At 42.1% G+C, this 21,804-nt stretch overlaps 1 protein-coding gene across 5 annotated transcripts in view; it reads right to left on the reverse strand.

Moving 5' to 3' along the window:
* Positions 1 to 21,804, reverse strand: part of LOC140430996 (activating molecule in BECN1-regulated autophagy protein 1-like) — a 629,857-nt gene that overhangs the window by 533,694 nt on the left and 74,359 nt on the right. The window lies entirely within an intron of this gene.

Here is a 21,804-nt window from a genome sequence, read left to right on the forward strand (position 1 = left end):
GACTATTAGGGGTGATAATGATGCCCCCAGTGGAAGGGGAGGCAGAGATAGTGGCGGCAATGGACGCAGAGAAGGCATTTGATAGGGTGGAGTGGGAGTATTTATGGGAAGTGTTAAGGAGGTTTGGGTTTGGGAACGGGTTTATTAGCTGGGTTAGACTTCTTTCTGGGGCTCCAACGGCAAGCGTAGTTACAGATCGACATAGATCGGAGTATTTCCGACTATATAGGGGAACAAGACAGGGATGCCCGTTGTCTCCATTGTTGTTCGCGTTGGCAATTGAACCTCTGGCCATGGCGTTGAGAGACTCCAGGAAATGGAGAGGGGTGATTAGAGGGGGAGAAGAACACCGAGTCTCGTTATACGCGGATGACCTATTGTTATACGTGTCGGACCCAGCGGGGGGGATGATAGAGGTTATGCGAATTTTGAGGGGATTCGGGGATTTCTCGGGGTATAGGCTAAACATGGGGAAGAGTGAATTATTTGTGATACATCCAGGGGACCAGAGTAGAGAGATAGAAGGCTTGCCTCTAAGGAAAGTGGAAAGAAACTTCCGATACCTGGGGATTCAGATCGCTAGGAGCTGGGGAACCTTGCACAGACTTAATCTGACACGGTTGGTAGAACAAATGGAGGAGGACCTCAAGAGGTGGGACATGCAGCCTCTATCGCTGGCGGGCAGGGTGCAAGCAATTAAGATGATGGTCCTCCCGAGGTTCTTATTTGTATTTCAATGTCTCCCTATACTAATCACCAAGACCTTTTTTAATAAAATAGACAGGAGCATCACGAGCTTCATGTGGGCAGGGAAAGTTCCGAGAGTAAGGAGGGGGTTCCTTCAGCGTAGTAGGGACAGAGGAGGATTGGCACTACCGAACTTGGGCGATTACTATTGGGCCGCCAATGTGGCAATGATACGTAAATGGATGATGGAGGGTGAGGGAGCGGCGTGGAAAAGACTGGAGAGAAAGTCCTGTAAAGGGACGAGTTTAGAGGCGCTGGTGACGGCGCCGCTACCGATCTCACCTAAAAAGTTTACCACGAACCCGGTGGTGGCGGCAACATTGAATATCTGGGGACAGTGGAGGCGACAGAGAGGGGTGCGGGGAGCCCTGGCGGGGTCCCCAATCAGGAACAACCATAGGTTCGCCCCAGGCAGAATGGATGGAGGATTTCAGAGCTGGTACCAGTTGGGAATTAGGAGGGTGGGAGATTTATTTATAGATGGGACTTTTGCGAGCTTGGGAGCATTGGAGGAAGTTGCCCCGGGGAAATTTCTTGAGATATATGCAGGTGAGGGCGTTTACTAGACAACAGGTGAGGGAATTTCCGTTGCTCCCGACACAGGGGATACAGGACAGGGTGCTTTCAGGGGTGTGGGTCGGAGAGGGCAAGGTGTCAGAGATTTACCAAGAGATGAGGGAAGAGGGGGAGGAGTCGGTGGGCGAACTAAAAGGAAAGTGGGAAGAAGAACTAGGGGAGGAGATAGAGGAGGGTATGTGGGCTGATGCCCTAAGCAGGGTAAATTCCTCTTCCTCATGCGCCAGGCTTAGCCTGATTCAATTTAAGGTGCTACATAGAGCACACATAACGGGAGCAAGATTGAGCAGGTTCTTTGGAGTGGAGGACAAATGTGGGAGGTGTGGCGGGAGCCCGGCAAACCACGCACATATGTTTTGGGCGTGCCCGGCACTGGAAGGGTATTGGAAGGGAGTGACGGGAGTGATTTCGCGGGTGGTGAAGGCCCGGTTCAAACCAGGCTGGGGGTTAGCTCTATTTGGAGTTGCGGAAGAGCCGGGAGTGCAGGAGGCGAAAGAGGCCGACGTTGTGGCCTTTGCGTCCCTAGTAGCCCGGCGCAGGATCCTACTCATGTGGAAGGAGGCGAAGCCCCCCGGACTGGAGGCCTGGGTAAATGATATGGCGGGGTTCATTAAACTGGAGCAGATAAAGTTTGCCCTGAGAGGATCGGCTCAAGGGTTCACCAGGCGGTGGCAGCCATTTCTCGACTACCTAGGGGAACGTTAGAGGGAAGACAGATGATCAGCAGCAGCAACCCAGGGGACAGGGGGGGGGGGGGGGGTTAGTTTAGTTTAGGTCAAAGATAAAGGGGTTTTGTTACTTGTGTATTGTTAAAAATTTCTGTATTGTTATTGTTGCGTTTGCTTTGTAAGAGGGGAAAAATTGTTGTTTGGGAAAAAAATTTCAATAAAACATATTAAAAAAAAAAAGAAAATATTAAAACATTAAAAGTTATTTGACAGAAAGAATTCTTGCCAGCACATACGTTGCTGAAATTGGAATTGTAAAATGACAGTAAAATTAATACATGGATGACTCTGCAAGAATTTAAATAATCTGTTTCCTGATTACTGCTGGTTGTATATTCCTCATGAGTATTTTTTGTCTACGTTTGATTCAGACTGAATCGGGCACTTAATTGTAACTCCACAGATTAGTGGTTATTTGGCTCTATGACAACTGGTTTGCACTGAGGATGTATCATGCCATAAAGTGTGGTACACAAGGCCAAAGTTGCACCACTAGACAAATGTATAATTATACAGATTAAGTTTCACCAAAGAGTGCAGCAGTAACTTCCAATCGTGTTTCGCCTTAAAACGAGACAAAAAGATGCAGCAAAAGGTTATTATATTTCTATACATTTCCCAACTCAAAATATGGCTGCGGACTACAGAGTGTTAATAAAGAGTGCATAAATTTTCCAAAATTTCACAAGAGGTGAGGACATTCTTCCTTACTGCAGAGGGTTGTCAAGATATGAAGAACAATGTTGGTGATGGGGGAGGGGGGGGGGGGGTGTCAATGGTAGCTTTTAAAGCAGAAAAGTGAATGATTTGCAATAGGTCATTTTTCCCCCAAAGGGTAGGGAGAAGGGACAGGCAATGGGACAATGTTCACAAATAACCCTTTCAGAAATTTCAGAGGTCAGGTGTCTGAAGGCCAAATTACGTCTTACTGTTGTAGCAACCCGAGTTGGCCACTTCCCAACTTAAAATGGAGATCCGCAAAGAATGCAGGGAAATTCAGCCAAGCCAGGAAAAACTAGCAGGTGCAAAGTTTCCTGTGTATTAGAACTTGTAGAAACCCAGACAGCACTGAAAACCAGCAGCCATCTGCATATTAATGAGTGATCCCCGGGAACAATTGAAACATTTAAGGTGAATAAGGCCAAGCCAGACTCCTCGGCGCCAGCAGGCGCCAAGACAAAGGACGGCCAACGGGCACTCCGGGACCGCCCAGCGATCAGGGAACGGCTCCAGTATTGGAGAAATCGATCCAAGTGATCGGAACGTAGTCCAATCACTTGGAACCAGATACGGGGTCCGCCCCGAACGGCGCGAAGCCCCTGGGGACTATAAAGTAGAGTCCCCAAGTTCAATTCGTCCTTCTTGGCAGGGTCACTCAGCAGTGCGAAACAACCCTTGACAGTGAACTGCCTAGCTGCCGCATCAACCAAGTAAGTCTCCAGTCAACGCACGCTACGAGATAGGCGCTCCAAGCTACCAGTCCATACCAGTTTTTGAATCCTGCAGACTCAGAATCGAACGAAAGGCCATTTGTTCCCCTGACCTGGTGGGCCAGTCCCAAAGCTAAATATAGGCCTTTTAGTGTTAGAGATAGTTTAGTAAGTAGAGTTTTATGCATGAATAGTGATTGACTGTGTATAATAAATGTGTTTTGATTTGAATCTTACTAATTGGTGTGTCGAGTTATTGATCAGTACTTGAACCTCATGGCGGTATCATAAAGATACCTGGCGACTCTAGAGCAAAGGTTATAGAAACAGAGCAAATTAAGTAAAGACACAACGGGCAACAAATTAAGAGCCAAGCAAAGTTAGCAACACTGTGCTGTACAATTTATGGTAGTGCAGTGCCTCAGATGTTGCCTTTAGGACTTTGTGTTCTAATCCATGCAAGATTAACAACAAAATAGTCACCAACAACTGATACTTAAATAGCACCTTCAACTTTATAAAGTATTCCAAAGAGCTTCAAGGACATGATAATGCAAAATTTGACATTGAGCCACATGAAGCGATGTTAGAGCTCATGACAAAAAGTTAGGTCAAAGTACTAGGATCATAATGGGGGAAGGTGAATTGAGAATTAGAGCAGTTTAGGAAGGGAATTCCAGAGATAAAGCAGCTGAGCACCAGCAATGACAGAACAATTAAATATCAGGAAGCTCATAAAGTCAGAATTAAAGCACAGATATCTCTGTGGGTTGTAGAGCTGGAAGAGATGACAGAGATATGGAAGATAAGGCCACGGAAGGTTTCAATAACAAAGATGCAAATTGAAAAATCAAGGTGTTACTTCATCAAGAACTAATGTAAATAAGCCAGATGGGTGAACAGGACTTACTTGATGCCAATAAGGATTCATACAGCAAAGTTTTGGATGGCCTGAATTTCCTAGGGAGTAGAATGTGAAGGCCAGTCGGGAATGCATTAGAATTGTGAAGTCTGGAGGTAACAAAGGCATGGATGAGGGTTTAATTTGCAGATGAGTTGAGGCGGTGTGAAGTTCTGAAAGTGAAAATGGCATTAATGATGGCTTGGATACGTGGTCAGTTCATCTCAGGGTCAAATATGACACTAAGGTTGCGAACGGTCTGGTACTGGGCAGCAGTGTGAACTATGTCACTACGATGTGTCGTGTACACAGTGGACTATTGTTTGTTTTGTCGACTAGCCTTAGATACTGCATTTTAAAAAACGAAAATAAACAGCTAAAATTGCAGACACTATTTTAAAATGGCTGCAGAAATTACCTGACCTACAAATTGGCCAGGTTTCTTGCCTCCTCTGAACATAGGTTTCTAGGAGAAACATCAAGGCTGTTTACCTGATGGACTTCAGATCTGCCATCGTCTGAATTTTCTGAAAAAGGCAAGAATAATAGGCTACAGACCTGGTAGCTTCAGAAGCTGTCAGGAGCAAAGATGGACTAACAAGACTCATTCTGCAAAGAGGGTGCTAAGGACCCCCTATTGTTTTGCTGGTACCCTGACAGCTTTCACAATTGGAGGCCAAGTTTCTTTGTTAATATAAAGGCTCTCCACTGTGTGCCAATCGCAGCGGACTTATGACCAAAATTCCATGTGTGAAAAACCATCATGATAAACTGTCCGCTTGTTGCAGCCAACTCAAAAAGCGTTTGCAAAATAGACCAGTAACAACATTTCTGCTTGCTATTTCCAAATTCAGGAGATGATCTCTGTTAAATTTGGAATACATCACAGAGATAGAGAATTTAAATCGAAAGGAATTAGCGAGAGGCAGCACGGTTTTGTGAAGGGGAGATTGTGTCTCACTAACTTGATAAGAGTTTTTTGAGGAAGTCACAAAGATGGTTGATACAGGTAGGGCAGTGGATGTTGTCTCTATGGACTTCAGGAAGGCCTTTGACAAGGTACCTCATGGCAGACTGGTATAGAAGGTGAAGTCACACAGGATCAGAGGTGAGCTGGCAAGGTGGAAACAGAACTGGCTAGGTCATAGAAGGCAGAGAGTAGCAATGGAAGGATGCTTTTCTGATTGGAGGGCTGTGACGAGTGGTGTTCCGCAGGGATCAGTGCTGGGACCTTTGCTGTTCGTAGTATATATAAATGATTTGGAGGAAAATGTAACTGGTATGATTCGGAAGTTTGCGGACGACACAAAGATTGGTGGAATTGCGGATAGCGATGAGGACTGTCAGAGGATACACAGGATTTAGATCGTTTGGAGACTTGGGCGATGAGTTGGCAGATGGAGTTTAATCCGGACAAATGTGAGGTAATGCATTTTGGAAGGTCTAATAGATAGGGAATATACAGTGAATGGTAGAACCCTCATGAGTATTGACAGTCAGAGAGATCTCGGTGTACAGGTCCACAGGTCACTGAAAGGGGCAACAAAGGTGGAGAAGGTAGTCAAGAAGGCAGTCAAGAAGGCATAAGGCATGCTTGCCTTCATTGGCCGGGGCACGGAGTATAAAAATTGGCAAGTCATGGTGCAGCTGTATGGAACCTTAGTTAGACCACACTTGGAGTATTGTGTTCAATTTTGGTCGCCACACTACCAGAAGGATGTGGAGGCTTTAGAGAGGGTGCAGAAGAGATTTACCAGGGTGTCGCCTGGTATGGAGGGCATTAGCTAGGAGGAGAGATTGAATAAACTTAGTGTGTTCTCACTGGAACGTAGTAGGTTGAGGGGCGACCAGATAGAGGTCTACAAAATTATGAGGGGCATAGCCAGAGTGGATAGTCAGAGACTTTTTCCCAGGGTAGAGGGGTCAATTACTAGGGGGCATAGGTTTAAAGTGCGAGAGGCAAGGTTTAGAGGAGATGTACGAGGCACATTTTTTTACACAGAGGGTAGTGGGTGCCTGGAACTCGCTGCCGGAGGTGGTGGTGGAAACAGGGACAATAGTGATGTTTAAGGGGCATCTTGACAAATACATGAATATGGATGGGAATAGAGGGATACGGACCCCGGAAGTGTCAAAGATTTTAGTTTAGACGGGCAGCATGGTCGGCGCAGGCTTGGAGGGCCGAAGGGCCTGTTCCTGTGCTGTACTTTTCTTTGTTCTTTGAACTTCAAGAGCCATAACATCGTCTTTGGAAAATGACAGATTAAGTTGAAAAGAGACAGTCTTCAGGAAAAACAACCAACTTGCATTGGCCACAACACCTAAAATTCCAAGACCAAAGGAACATCAGAACATATATTTTTCTGACCAAATTTAACTCTTCTTAATTCCACCTCCTCTATCCCATAACTTGTTCTGTTTTGCATGCTTGCGTGCGTGAATATCATGGGATTTGGGACTCCTTTTACCTTTCAAGATGACTTTTACTGAGAGTTATCAAACTAAATCCTTCTTTGTTAACTTAAAGATTTCTGGCTGGTTTATTTCTTCATTGTAGCTTTACATACAGTCAAGCACATATTGAATTGAAAGAAATCACAGCTTTTAATAATTCAAACTCTTTTGGCTAACTTCAGGGGTGGAAAAAGAGGTGGAAAAAGGTTCCTCTGGACCCGATTGTAACAACTACATATGAGATGCACAGCAAGAGCTCACCAAGGCTTCTTCCACAGCACCGACCAAGCCCACAACCCTTTACCATCTAGAAGGACAAGAGCAGCAGACACAGGGAACACCACCATGTGCATATTTCCCTCCAAGCAACACAACAACCTAACTGGCAACTATAACGCCATTCTGTCACATTATGAAAATAATGAAGCTCCCTAACAGTACAGTGTACCTCTTAAATCACATGGGATGCAGTGATTCAAGGAGGCAATTCACTACCACCTCTCCAAAGGCAATTAGGAATGAGCAACAAATGCTGACCTGGTCAGTGATGTCTACATCTCATTAAAGAGTAAAAAAGGTGTTACAGACTGGTTCATGTCAGAAATGGGGGAATATGTCCTAACGGTGCTGCATGCAACGTATTTGTAAGGACAGGGCGGAGGTAAAATTGTTGGGGCACATTAGGAATAGCTGTACGTACCAACTGCATCTGATCTGAAAATGGTCAATACAGACACTGGCACCCAACATTCATCACTTGAACAGCAGAAATTGATAAGCCTTTGTTTCAGATTTCCAGCATTCACCGTGTTTTACTGTTGACAAAATAATATAGCTCCCAAAGGTGTTTGGGATACCAAGATTTCAACAAACTGTTTTCCTTCAGAAATGTTTTTCAAAATTTGCAAGGAAATGCAATTTATTAACTTGCAAGAACTCGTGGAACATTTCTTTATGACAGTATTGCTAAAAAAAGAGGCTCCAAGCTATTTGTCTTGTTCTCATCATGAGACGTCACAAGAATAAAGAGAAAACAAGAATTTATGCTGTACAAGAAGAAAGTGCTGATTAGTTGGAAGGTGTTCGCATGGAGAATGCACCAGATGACTGACAGTTAACTGTCAAGCATTGTTGAAATTTAAACCAGACAGTTTGACCCTGATTCAACAGGCATTGTCCTGAGGAATGAGTCAGCGAATGGCTGTCATTTATTTTGTTTTGCTGAATAAGGTGCAATGTATGTGCATGTTCTTTGTCAGCAGAGAACAATTGGATTGCCAGTCAGGCTCGCAGTGTAGTGCATTTGCATGTACGGTAAGATAAATATATTAATACACAGGGTCCTGTTCAACCAATGCTTGCCAGCTGACCGTCACCCGTCTGGACAAGGAAACTTTGATCAATTTCATTTCCAATTTCCACTCCTCTATCACCTTCACATGGTCCATTTCCAACACATCCCTTCCCTTCCTTGACCCCTCTATCTCCATTTCTGGAGATATAGACTGTCCACTAGTATCCATTGCAAGCCTACTGACTCCCAGAGCTACCCTGACAACATTCTGCATGGCAACACCTGCCAACGAAACACTTTCTTCACATATAAACTGCTGTTTTCCCCTTATATCGGTATTCTTGTGAAGTGCCCTGATGAAAAGGCAAAAAGCTTCAACATGTCTCTTTTTTCAGCAGTGCTCACTGAATATACTGTTAGATAAGAGCACAGAAATTTAGAACCAATACAAATTTATTCTAATTACTGGGACAGTTCAAAACAAAGCCTATTTCTTGAAAATACTCGCATTATTTTCTTAATTGAAAAAATTTGATTTTGACACACATTGAATGGGAATGAGCTGATAGAAATTGCATGGGCAGTTGCTTCTTTTTTTCACATAACAAGCAACATCAAAAATATAATGAGGTGCTACAAGCTCATTAACATGCAACTGCCTTAGCCATCATACTGACAGATCACAATTATTTTCCAGCTCAAAACAGCAACTTTACTTTCCTGCGGCCCACTGTTAGCAAGAACGTTCATGACACTGTCAAACCTCCAAAGCATAATTTCTTACATAAACATTAATTGCAATCAATAATGAAGAACCTTAAACCAAAATATCTTGGATCAAATAAAATCACCAATGGAAAAAATACAACAGATTCTTCAGCATCTATAATGAGTAAAAGTAGGTTAATTTTCAGGTGTAGACCTGAGAAGCCAAGTCCCTTAATGGGACTTAACAAAATGGGGAGAGGGAACAATCGAAGACAAAAGATCTAAAACAGATGCAGAGATGTGGCACAGAAATGGTTAAAATAGTTTACATGACCAAGAAATTAAACAGCTGTCAATGTAAAAATTGGTGGAAAATACACACAGGTTATTTGCGAAAAGCAATTAATAAAGATGTGAAACTTGATAAAGCGCAACATGAGAAGATACATCCATAACAAAATAGTGTGGGAATAGGAACAATTTTGTGGAAATCTACACAAGGTTGAGGGATGTTGTTGCACAATAACTGGAGGTGTTCAACATATGATACCTGGTCTGTAATCCTGTAAGAAAATGCGAGATAGTTGAGTAAATTGCTGTTTCAAATGAAAGACATTCATTTTCGTTATGTGAGAATGGACAATAACAGACGAGTTCCATCTATTACATATAGCCTTAAAGACATACTTGTATGAACTGTGTCAACTTCATTCATTATAAGTTTGTGTGTCTACATTTGGAATCATAATTACCTACATAAAGCACTGTAGTTCTATCCTCCCCAAACGGGGGAAAGTTTGTAAATATAGCCTGACATTTTTACTGAGGAGTTTCCATTATTTAGGTGGACACAATATTTCAGAGTAGCAGAATGATAATTAAGGACAGAATGTGTGGCTTAAAATTGGGACTGAATGATGTTGGTGATTTTAATTGTGTGCTCTGGACGACTAAAAGGATTACAAACATACAAAGGCATTACAAATACAAATGTATTCTTTCCTGCAGCTCTATATTGTTAACACAGGACTCAACTTTCGGTTTTCCATCAAAGCATGCCTTTTTGTCTCGCCATCAGCTGTGAATACTGTCCCTATCTGCTTTGTGACATATTGCACATGCATGTTTAGTGCAGACTACAATATAACTTTGCCAACTGTAATTAACTTTTCCTTCTCAGCCTGGTGTTCCGATGTCCTTTTTAAATTAGATACCAGCTTTCTGACTCTTTCAACCCGTCTTTATTCAGAACATCAATTTTAACATCACGTTTACCCAAGTCACTCAAACTTCCTTACAAAAATTCATTTTCGGCAGCCTCAGCAAGCTTTCCCGAAACCACGAGCAATACTTTGCTCCCAGCCAACTTATTTCCCAATAAGAAACACAGAGATCGGGCAGCACGGTGGCGCAGTGGATAGCACTCCTGCTCACGACGCCAAAGTCCCAGGTTCGATCCCGGCTCTGGGTCACTGTCCGTGCGGAGTTTGCACATTCTCCCCGTGTTTGCGTGGGGTTCGCACCCACAACCCAAAGATGTGCGGGGTATGTGGATTGGCCACGCTAAATTGCCCCTTAATTGGAAAAAAATGAATTGGGTTCTCTTCTCCAAATTTATTTTTAAAAAAGAAATACAGGGATAAATTAGAAACAATCCCCACAATAGCAAAACCATTAGTAAAGTTACATTTTAAATTAATCTTGTACAAATGAATGTGTAAACAATTCCCAACATCACCCAGTACCAATACTTCTTTATTCAGCCAGCTTTGCACAGAAACCCATCATCAGTAAAAAGGTGCTGATTCTATATCTCTAAGAATAACAATCGAATTGCCTATCCCCACTGGACAACAATGGGGACACTTCACCCTCAGACAGAAAACTTCCTCCTGTAACCTGGCTTCTTCCATCTGTAAACACAGGAGAACCGATCAACTTGTCAAAAGCTTTGCTCACTGGGACAGTATTGTTTGGAAGAACACTGCCACTGTACGAATGCTACATGCTTGTTTTTCCATTTCGAACATTCAGCCTTCACACATTGTTTGGGCAGTTTAGCTCAGTTGGCTCGGCAGTTGGTTCGTCATGCAGAGCGAGACCAGCAGCATGGGTTCAATTCCCGTACTGGCTGAGGTTATTCATTAAGGCCCGCCATCTCAACCTTGCCCCTTGCCTGAGGTGTGGTGATCCTCAGGTTAAATCACCACCAGTCAGCTGCCCCCTCAAAGCAGCCGATAGACATTTGGGATTATGTCGACTTTACACTTACATGATTGTCATAAAAAAGTTAAAGCTTGATCCTCTGATCAAACTGATCTGACAGCCTTAGTGGCCCAGAATACCCAGAGGCTCCATTCTCAGACTCTCTTAAATAGCCTGGTGGGCTCTCAACACTGAAACAGCAGGAATGGGTCGTGCCCAATCCACAAGCCCTTGGGGTCTTCAGCAATTTCCCCTTTCCGATTGTATAAATACACAGTAATTGTCTCCAATCCATTCTCAAAGGCCTGCTTCAAAAACCAGGATTTACTGTAAAATTATCATCAGAAAATGGTTCCAGCCTTGCTCGTTTTCTCTCACACAGATTCGCTGTGGCAGACACTTCAGAATCCACCAAGACCGGCTGAAAAATCCAACACCCCTGTAATTAGCTTTCTATTTACCCACTGATTCTTCGGTGTTCTTTTCCATGGTAATCTCAGGACACATTGGTATTTTTTGGAAATGAATTGTGTTATAATCAGGAGATCAATTAACCCCCATTCAAAATATTTGTGCCACTTTGCTCTTAATAGGGACATGACACAAACAACAAAATGCAAGCTTTTCCCAGCACATGCATCATCACAGTTGTCGTAAACAGTCTGGAGCTTATAATTAAAAATGGGGTGACTGGACTTCTTGGACATTTTCAGCTGATTAGAGAAAAGCACATGGTTTTGCAAATGGCAGACCATGTCTGACAAATATGAGTGAAACTTTTGAAAAGGTGACTAAAATAATGCATGGGGGATGTCTTTGGATAATAATTACATGGCATTTGATAATGTCCCTCATCAGAGATTGCTAGTTAAAATTGAAGCTCTTGAGTTGAAAGTTTAGGAAATTGGCTGAGAAGCAGGATATGAAGAGTCGGATTAGCGTGAGTCATTCTAGCTGCTGCACACTGCAGGCAGGAATTCATACTACAATACACAGCAATAAAAGTAGTTTCCACTGAACAGCATTCAGGGGATCAGGCAATGAGTGGAAAGGGTAGTGGGTGTAAACAGATGACAATTAAGCAAAGACTAAAAGGGGATAATGTTACTCAGATAACTACACAATACATGGGAGCGTTTCACCTGCCCAGTCACGTAACTAGCAAATGGAATATTATTCAGGAGAACACAAGGGAAACAGATCAACTTGTAGATAATTCCTGGAATCAATATGCTTCATTAACAGAGGAAAAAACTGCATACGTATGAACATGTATTACTTTATTTGGTTGAGGATGTTCCATAATTTTCCGTTGGAATATTTGTATATTTAGTCCACCTTGTCATTTACCATAACAATTTTTGGCACTGGAGTTTTGTAATCGTAAATACAGCAGTATGAAGACACAAAGAGCACCTATTACAGCACTTAAGCATAGAAGAGCACTGCAATTATAACTCTTATGTAATCTCCCTAAAACCACGACAACATATAATTACCATTTGTGCTTCACTGTAAAATATCCATTTGAGAAACAGTCAAAGCAATGAAAGCACTAAAATAATTTTCCACCTGCTTGAATGTAGACATTAGTTGATTGCCTTTCATCAGAAGATATTAATTTTCTTCAAGTGTTGTGTTTCACATTATATTAATTGTACATATGTAATACTTTGAAGATAAGCATACTCGATGGAAAATAATGTAATATTTTTCTGAAAGAGAATGTCAATCTGCCAATATGAATACGAATGTAGCATCATGAACTAAACTTTCACTGCAATATAACTTACTGAATATTAGGATATTTACCAGCATTAGAAAGCAAGCATCATAGCTTGTCGAGGACTGCAATTATGTCACTTTGTTTGATTAAATAAGCAATGGCTTCAAACTGTTGCCTCACCTAAACAAAAAAAACGACCATATACATGTCTCAGAAAACATCACGGAAAGCTAACTGACATAAAACTACTTCGAATATTCGTGGGGTCAAATGTGGCAACCATTTTGCATAGAGAGAGATCCAAAATGCAACAAAAGAACCAATGAATTGATTTTCTGAGGGAAGAATAATTGCCATGACACAGTTTTGATCTCTGTCAATAGTGCTGCAGGATCTGAGCCATTCTCTTGAACCACTAGAACAAGGCACCCCACCACTGCTAACAGTAGCACTTCCTTTAAAGGAAGGTGCTGTCTGGTGACCTGAACATCTCAAAGTGAGGGGTGGTGGCAGGAATAGAAGAAAAGAGAGAAGATGAACAGGTAGAAGGTGAAGAGGAATGTGCCAAAGTGACTAATCTAACAAACCATGCAAAATTCAATTAAAAATAATTTGATGATTTTAATGCTTCATTCGAGAAAGGGGTGTGTTTTTTTTGTCATTACTCTTTTAGGAAAGTAGTTCAGAGGAGCGGGAGAGATTATTGGTCAGCCATATGATGCAAAGAACATTGAAGCCTCAACCATCACGATCCACAGCTCCAGACAACATACATGTTGCCATAGCAACTCAAGACACCAGTGTGAACTGCAATACCAACATGGACGGCATGGTAGTACAGTGGTTAGCACTGTTGCTATTGGCAGCACGGTAGCACAGTGGTTAGCACTGTTGCTTCACAGTGTCAAGGACCCAGGTTCGATTCCCGGCTTGGGTCACCGTCTGTGCAAAGTCTGCACATTCTCCAGTGTCTGCTTGGGGGTTCCTTCGGGTGCTCCGGTTTCCTCCCACAAGTCCCGAAAAACGTGCTTGTTAGCTGAATTGGACATTCTGAATACTTTTGTCAGTGAACCCGAACAGGCGCCGGAGTGTGGCGACTAGGGGATTTTCACAGTAACTTCATTGCAGTGTTAATGGAAGACTACTTGTGACACTAATAAAGGTTATTACACATCACCACCACCATACTAGTTAGGGAAGAAAGTCGTAATTGCATAAGACAGTTTAAATCAGTCATGAAAAGCAATCTTGGATTTGGATTTGATTTAGTCACGTGTACCGAGGTACAGTGAAAAGTATTGTTCTGCGTACAGTCCAGACAGATCGTTCCATACATTAAAAACCACAGAACAAACATAAATATGCAATGTAAATACATAGTCACAGGCACTGGTGAGGCATATGGAGTGCAGCACTACTCAGTAGAGCAGATGTAAGAGATCAGATCAGTCCATAAGAGGGTCATTCAGGAGTCTGGTATCAGCGGGGAAGAAGCTGTTTTTGAATCTCCTAGTGTCTGTTCTCAGATCTCTGTATCTCCTGCATGCTGGAAGGGGTTGGGAGACAGAATAACCCGAGTGGGAGGGGTCTTTGATTGTACTGCCTGCTTTCCCAAGGCAGCGGGAGGTGTAGACAGATTCAATGGATGGGAGGCAGGATTGTGTGATGGACTGGACAATGTTCACGACTCTCTGTAGTTTTTCACGGTCTTGGGCCAAGCAGCTGCCATGCCAGGCTGTGATGCAGCCGGATAGGATGCTTTCTATGGTGCAACTGTAAAAATTGGTACGAGTCAATGTGGACATGCTGAATTTCCTTAGTTTCTTGAGGAAGTATAGACGCTGTTGTGCTTTCTTGGTCATAGCATTAACATGGGTGGACCAGAACAGACTGTTGGTGATGTACACACCTAGAAATTTGAAGCTGTCAACCATCTGGCACCATTGACACAGACAGGAGTGTGCAGGAAACTTCGCCTCCTGAAATCAATAACCAGCTCCTTAGTTTGATGACATTAAGGGAGATTGTTGTTACACCACGCCACTAGGTTCTCTAGCTCCCTCCTGTACTCTGACTCATCATTGTTCGAGATCCGACCCACTGCGGTCGTGTCATCAGAAAACTTGAGATGGAGTTGGAGCCAAACTATGCCACACAGCCGTGTGTATGCAGGGAGCAGAGTGGGGGCTAAGTACACAACACGCCTTTTGGAACTTGTGGGAGGAAACCGGAGCAGCCGGACGAAACCCACGCAGACACAAGGAGAATGTGCAGACTCCGCACAGACAGTGACCCAAGCCGGGAATCGATCCTGGGAACCTGGCGCTGTGAAGCAACAGTGATAACCACTGTGCTACCGTGCTGCCCTATGACAATCGATAATGGTTTCAATGGGCATTAGACTTTTAATTCCAAATTTTTATTTTATTCAAATTTCACCAACTGCCCTGGTGGGATTCAAACCCACGTCCCCAGAGCATTACCCTGGTTCTCAGGATTACTTGTCCAGTGATACCACTATGCCACTGCCTCACCTAAACATAATAAATTTGATACATTAACTGCCTCGTTAACTTGCCCTGCCACCTTCACGAGTTTGAATGTATCCATCCCTCTGTTCTTGCACTCCTGTCAAAATGTTGTAATTTAGATCATATAGCCCCTCTACAGTTTTCTCAAAGTGCAATGTTTAACGCTTAGCTACATGACATTGTTCCTGCCATGTGACTGCCCATTTCACCAACATATGATCTCCTGAAGTCTGCTGCTAACCTGCTCACAATTTACTATATTGCAGATGATTGGAAACTTTATAATCTTTGAAATTGTATTCCCTCTTTCCAAGTCCAAGTCACTTATGTACAAGCATTAGGCTCAACGCCAACCCTTGAGGAACATCCCAATTGCACACTTCTCTGCCCCAACCCCTTTGCAGAAAAACATCCGTTCACCACCATTTGCAGGAATTTGCATCTCTCCTTTTATGAAGAGATGTGTAGTGTTTACAATTCTCCAGGCTTCCATTACCTCGGAGGACTGAAAGACTGTATTCAGAAATTCTGCTATCTCCACCCTAGTTTTCCTCAGCAAACTCGGATGTTGAGCCAAGTGACTTGTCAACTTTGGATAATGTCAACCAATTCTATCAAATATCGCCATTCCGCCTCCTCTACGGCAACATTAACTTTATCCTCTTCATTTATGAAGACAAAGTATCCACAGCATCACTCTTCCCCCTCAGATCTCTTTTGTCTCCATTTCTTTAAATATCCTTTTCCTTTGTATTAAAAGGTGTTTGTGTTTCCTTTGATATGGCCCATTAATCTTTCCTCGTGCTCTCTTTCCCCTTTCTCGTTGGCGGTCTGTATTCAGCCGGATTGTCAACAGAATTCTATACCTGCCATTTTACGTAAACCTCCCTTTCTTTTAACCTCTACTTCCTTCATCATCCAGAGAACTATGGCTTTGGATTCCTCACTTGTTCTCATTACTAGAAAATGGTTGATTTCTACCCAAAGTATCTTTACCTTCCAAGGCCTGCCACTGCTCATTTGCTATTTTCCTGGCCAGTCATTGTTTTCAATCTACCTGCGCTAGATCTCCTCTTAAATCACTGGAACTGTTTCTCTTTCATTTGGATATTTTCACAGTTGATTTTTCTTTGCTCCTTTCCATAACTTCTTTAAAACCTAATTATATTATGATCACTATTACCCTTCCAATCAATACAATTAACCCAACTTCATCCTGCAAATATTTAAATAATGACTATATTATTTATCCACTTTTGTTCTTTGTTGATCTGTACCAATCAAAGCTTTCCTCAAAAGCAAATAACAAATGTTTGAATTAATCTAAAATGGCAGTCTTGCACTTTACATTGAAGGTCTTCAACCTTCACAATTTCGAAGGCAGTACTTGCGAATTTGTCTAATCTCAGGCTGTCAGCGCTCAGAACTCTACAATTGGTCGCACTATCATTAGGTTTGGGGACAGAGGAGGGGGAGAGAATAGAGGCCCAATCTCAACTGCCAGATGTAAGGGCACATATAAAGATTGAATGAGAACACAGCCTGGTCCAACTGTTCACATAATTGAATAGCCTGCCACCAGTTACTGTTGAAGTTTACATCAAACACTTTGGAGGAGGACATCTGCAGCTGGCAGCAGGAGTCAGTTCCTTCAAGACTGGGGAGGGGCTTTTTAAAACTGAAACATTCATAGAAAAAAATATGTAACAAACACCAATTCCAAGCAGCAATTGCTTTCTTCAGATTGCAAAACTCTTCCTATTTTGCCATTGAAAATTTCCTTGACTTGCAATCTTGTAAAGGAAATGCATTACTTTCATTATGATGTTCAACACAACAGCACCATCACCTGGACAAAGATAATATAGCCAATTGACAGAGACAACATCGTATTTAGATAAACTCGAAAGTTATTCACACAACATACATACCCCAAAATGGAACTTATCCAGTCAATTTCACAAATGTAGAATAGTTATGTTGCTGCAAATACATTTTAAAGTAATACACTTCTAGTTTAAAATAGAAAGACTTGCATTGCTGAAATGCCTTTAGTGACCACCAGATATCTCAAAGCATTTTCCAGCCAACAAAACATTTTTGAAGCACAATCACTGTTGTAATGTAGAAAACACAGCAGTCAATTTGCACACAAGCTCCCACAAACAGCAATGTAATAATGACCAGATAATCTGCTGTGATGTTGATGGGTGGATAAATATTGGCCTAGGTGCCATGCATCACTTCCCTGCCCATCTCCAACAGTGTCATGGAATATTTTACTTCCTGTCCCTACACCCACCACCATACTGCCAAGCCAGGATTCTGTCAGTAATGGAATGTTGAGGGGTTTTTCCACAAGCACGTTATAGAAGATAAGAGCCTGCTATGTGAGTCGCCAATAGCCTGATATGTGAGCAGCCAACATTCTGGTGGACATAATGGAACAGGGTGGTAATTCATGATCCATCAGCAGCTTTCTTTTTTAAAAAGATGGTGAGTGGCGGAAGGAGGGTTGGAGAAAGTAATGGAAGTAACCGAAGTTGGGCAAGGTGTTCCGAGAAGTGCAGCATGAGGCAAACCAGGTTAATGGTCAGAGAAACCATAGATATTGCCAATGGTGGCCAGTGCAAGATTGTGGGGTCAATCAAGTAGTGTGGAGGTGTGGGACTACAGAAGAGAAGATGTGGGAGAAGTAGCAACAGTGGGCGGCCGAAGCATCGATTCTGAAGAGAAGGAATATGAAAAAGAGGACAGGTTGAAAGAGAGGGGGCAAAGAACAAAGCTGTGCATAATCCAAAAGGAAGAAGTGAGATGTAGACAATATGCGCCTACGAATGGGTGCAAAGACACTTTAGATCTTAAGGACCAGTGGTAGAAGATTAGGCACAGCGAAGACGGTTCTGAGGATAAGAGCTGATAAAGGAAAAATAGTCGAATGTTTGAATTGTTGAAGGAGGAGCATCTTCAGCTTGGAGCAAGCTGAAAGACCTGAACTTCAATTCTAATTATGGTCAATTGAAACTTTAACCATGTCGGCAACCGGGGACAGTTTGGCGAAGTAATTCAAGAAATTATTAATAAAACTTGTAGATGACTACTTATATCATTGCATTTTGATTGGCCGAAGTGAGGGTGCGTGATCAATCTGCGATCGGTCTCGGTGGTGCATGATAAGTTTCTGAATGGTTTCTCGAGGGTGATGGTCATCTATTGATTTTATTTCCCATTGTCCCCGGACTGGTCTTCTAAAGTGCCAATTACACATAGGACCAACCCTCTCTTTAAAGTGTGTTTCTGTTACTTTACTTCCTTCTTAAGATAATATTTTATTATCTCCCTTGCCCACTTGTTCAGGATACGGAATTTAACCTGGACAAATGCGAGGTGATGCATTTTGGTAGATCCAATTCAGATGGGAGCTACAAAATAAATGGCAGAACCATCAGGAGCATAGAGACACAGAGATATGGGCATACAGGTCCACAGATCCTTAAAAGTGGCAGCACAGGTGGAAGTGGTGGTAAAGAAAGCATATGGCATGCTTGCCTTTATAGGACGGGGTATCGAGCATAAAAGCTCGGAAATTATGTTACAGTTATATAGAACGTTGGTTAGGCAACATTTGGAATACTGTGTCCAATTCTGGTCACCGCACTACCAGAAGGACATGGAGGCTTTGGCGAGAGTACAGAAAAGGCTTACCAGGATGTTGCCTGGTATGGAGGTATTAGCTATGAGGAGAGATTGAATAAACTGGGATTGTTCTCCCTAGAGACGGAGGCTGAGGGGCGACCTGATGGAAGTTTATAAAATTATTAGGGGTATAGATAGGGTGAACAGTTGGAGGCTTTTTCCCAGGGTGGAAATGACAATTACAAGGAGGCACAAGTTCAAGTTGAGGGGGGAAAGGTTCAGTGGAGAGGTGTGGGGCAAGTTTTTTTGCACAGATGGTGGTGGTGGCCTGGAATGCACTGCCAAGTGAGGTGGTTTAGGCAGATACGTTAGCGACTGTTAAGACTTATCTGGATAGGCACATGAACAGATGGGGTATAGAAGGATACAGGCGCTTGGTCTGGATAGGTACACGTGATCGGCGCAGGCTTGGAGGGCCTAAATTAAGAAATAAATAAACTCAGTAAATGTAGGATGCCGCGGTGATCAGGCAACGAAAATGAGATTTCCCCACCAAAAAATGTGAAAGTAAGACAGGCAAGGTTATATAACCCCTGGTGCCTCCTCAATGGTTGAACATCTATATTGAAGAACAAACTTGCATTTATATACCACCTTTCGCATTCTCACAAGGCCCCAAAGAACTTTACACCTGATTAATTATTTTTCAAATCCTGGCAAATTTTAAATGCGCTCAAGTATTTGGTTGCAAGGTATGTTGAAGTTTTGTTCAAAAACCCAATCGCTGTGAGGAAGATCTCTATTTTTTTCCCAATGAAGGCTCATAGTGCAGAACATCAAGATTGTAAAGAGAAATTGAAAATAATTGAGTATTGCTGATTCTGGGTAAACAATAAGATGTGGCAAGTTGAGGGAAGTTATGTTCTTTGCAAGTTTCTCTGTAGAAATGTTTAATTTTGATAATTAGTTTGTAGTTTAGCGATGAGCATTAGTCAAATAATCAAAGTATGTCAACTCAATATGATGTGCTGAATTCTGGAACACTAGCTCATCACACGACTTGGTCTTTGATAGCATGACACTCACATTTGACGGGATAAAACATATGGTCCTGAAGCCAGTGATACAAGACATCAAGGTCGAACATCCATATCCCTAACAATTAAAAATAATCAGCTGCATTCTCTAAATTCAAAGACCTACTTGTGCCGCTGTTTTGTAAATCTGGACCACCACATATAGTGTGGGTAGTTTACTAGAAAACACTATGTGAAGTTAAATTTAAATTAAGTTTAAATTCCCGTACCAGCCTCCCCAAACAGGCGTCGGAATGTGGCGACTTTTCACAGTAACTTCATTTGAAGCCTACTTGTGACAATAAGTGATTTTCATTTTTTTCAATTTACTTGAAGCTCTCACTTAATCAGATGGAAATGAAATGAAAATCACTTATTGTCACAAGTAGGCTTCAAATGAAGTTACTGTGAAAAGCCCATAGTCGCCACATTCCGGCGCCTGTTCGGGGAGGCTGTTACGAGAAGGTTTTCATTGGCAGGTACATTGTTCAGACACGTGGGTCTGGTTTTTTTTTTGCACAAATATACATAGGATCAACCCTGCAATTAGCTGTGATGATAACAGATTAGCCATGTGCCTCATTAGTCAGTCTGCTTTCTTCCTGGTCAGTCATGTTCAAAATAATGAAAAAATGAAATGAAATTTGCTTATTGTCACAAGTAGGCTTCAAATGAAGTTACTGTGAAATAGAAATTATTTTTTTAAATTCATTTTATTGGTGCATACCCAAGCTTCATTCAATTTTTGTGATAAAAATGAAAACTGAAAAATACCAACAAAAACCCAGAGGCAAAGTCAATAGGTTCAGAGTCTGCCACTAAAGCTTTTGTAAATGTATAGTTCACCGATTCAGGTACTACAACATGACATTTTAATACTGTACTTCGACTTTCCCCTGAACTTTCCACACTATTATGCAAAGCAGAGAAAAGGAAAAAGGAAAAATACTTATTAGATTTGTGACATTTGAGCCATCAAATAACAGCAAGGGAGATTCAATTGCCCTTTGGTTCTTCGTGGCCCAATAGCAAATTTAAGACATTCGTCGGAGGCCTGTCATAACGCATGTTTAAGTCAAGACTCCTTCATCCTTTTATAGCAGTACTCATCTGCTATGGTATGACTAATAACATGCACTTGATGCAGGAGAGGCAAGACAGGATAATAATCTGTCTGCTTTAAACAACCTGGTCCAAAGTAAATAGCTATTCATCCAAGATACAACAACCTGCTTTTTGCAGAGGTGTTCCTTAATTATCACAACAACATAGTCCACAGCATGCTGCTAATCTCAATGAGCCTCCAGCTTTGCTGTTGGCAGTCTTAACCATCACCACACTTAGAATAATTTATCTGGTTGGTGAGAACAAACATGGAGCTCTGAAGTTATAAATAAAACTTACATGACACAGTGAATTGATGAAATGAACAACTAGAAAATGAGCACAGACCTTTCATCACTGCTGCCCTTCACCACTCAATAGGCCACAATTCATGGTAATTATCACCGTTCAGTAATGACCTTACAGACACCTGTGGTTCAAAGAACACACGTGTCCAACATTGTCCAGCTATAACTTAAGTCAAGATTGCAATTTCAAACATCTACCACCCTGTTCTCAAACCAAGTTAGACTGGAATTAACCAAGCACTGTGAATTTAATTACTAAACAAGATACCATAACTTAGAGCTTGTTAATATCAGTCACAAATTGTATGTTTATGCACACAGAGGAGTGAAAAGAAAGAAAAGCTGACCCCAACACATATCATTCTTAGGACTTGGACATG

Source organism: Scyliorhinus torazame, chromosome 10, assembly GCF_047496885.1.
Source record: "Scyliorhinus torazame isolate Kashiwa2021f chromosome 10, sScyTor2.1, whole genome shotgun sequence".
Lineage (NCBI taxonomy): Eukaryota > Metazoa > Chordata > Chondrichthyes > Carcharhiniformes > Scyliorhinidae > Scyliorhinus > Scyliorhinus torazame.